We start from the raw sequence: 618 nt of genomic DNA, 5'->3' as shown, positions 1-618 counted from the left end.
CTTTGTAGACCAGGCTGGCCTCGAACTCAGAAATCCACCTGCCTCTGCCTCCCGAGTGCTGGGATTAAAGGCGTGCGCCACCACACCCGGCATTTCTAAGAAATGTAGACAGGACACTGACCTGAGGAGCATTTAGGAGAGAAGCATTCATTCTTCTTGTTACTCTTACCTGAAAAATTAAAAGTGAAAATAAATACACCTCTGTTATGAACAGTGCTAAACCATATAAAAAACATAAAAATGAAAATGATACCAGAAACTTGACAACATTCCTACAGAAAGGAGAACATGGATGATATATTTAATGTGGCAAGGAAAATGTCTACAATCTGAGGCCTTTTTCTAACCTCGGCAGGCAGCAGGCACAAACAGAGCACATGCACACCTGCTGTAAAACACTATTACTCAGTTATTACTGGAAAACTTTTCAAGGACTAGAGTCATAGGTTAATGACTAGTGGGGACCAAATGAATGCCGAGCATTAAATAGACTCATCACACTAGAACACAATATCTGACCATTTGGTCACATTTCATTTCATTCTACCTTGCAGATACAGTACATCTATTTTCCATGTGTGTCCTGCTGTCCAGACACAGATTCAATCCATCAAAGAT

This window comes from Mus caroli, unplaced genomic scaffold (assembly GCF_900094665.2).
Source record: "Mus caroli unplaced genomic scaffold, CAROLI_EIJ_v1.1 scaffold_15207_1, whole genome shotgun sequence".
Taxonomy (NCBI): Eukaryota; Metazoa; Chordata; class Mammalia; order Rodentia; family Muridae; genus Mus; species Mus caroli.
The sequence above is the reverse complement of the archived record's forward strand: the minus strand, read 5'-3'. Positions refer to the sequence as shown.